Source organism: Primulina huaijiensis, unplaced genomic scaffold (genome assembly GCF_012295235.1).
Source record: "Primulina huaijiensis isolate GDHJ02 unplaced genomic scaffold, ASM1229523v2 scaffold5145, whole genome shotgun sequence".
In the NCBI taxonomy this organism is placed as follows: domain Eukaryota; kingdom Viridiplantae; phylum Streptophyta; class Magnoliopsida; order Lamiales; family Gesneriaceae; genus Primulina; species Primulina huaijiensis.
The window spans coordinates 1-351 of NW_027360658.1; the positions used below are offsets into that span (position 1 = coordinate 1).

A 351-nucleotide genomic window follows, 5' to 3' on the forward strand; every position below is an offset into this window, starting at 1 on the left:
AATTACTACTTTTTCTCAAAATCAAGGAGAAACATTTTATCAATGCTGGGATAGATATAAAAAATTACTTAATACATGCCCACATCATGGTTTTGAAACATGGAGAATAGTTTCTCACTTTTATGAAGGTCTAATACCTAAAGATAGGCAAATGATAGAATTCATGTGTAATGAAACTTTTGAAGATAAAAACCCAAATGAAGCTATGGAGTATTTGGATTCATTAGCAGAAAATGCTCAAAATTGGGATAATATAGGCACCATAGAACCACCAACAACTAAAATCAATAGTTCAAAAAATGGGTTTGGTATTTATAATCTTAAAGATGATATAGATATTCAAGCTAAACT

General features: G+C 29.3%; 1 pseudogene; it reads right to left on the reverse strand.

The window, feature by feature from the left end:
* LOC140970279 (small nucleolar RNA R71) lies at window positions 1-93 on the reverse strand (annotated as a pseudogene; the record flags this gene model as incomplete).
* Between the last annotated feature and the right edge of the window lie 258 nt (window positions 94-351).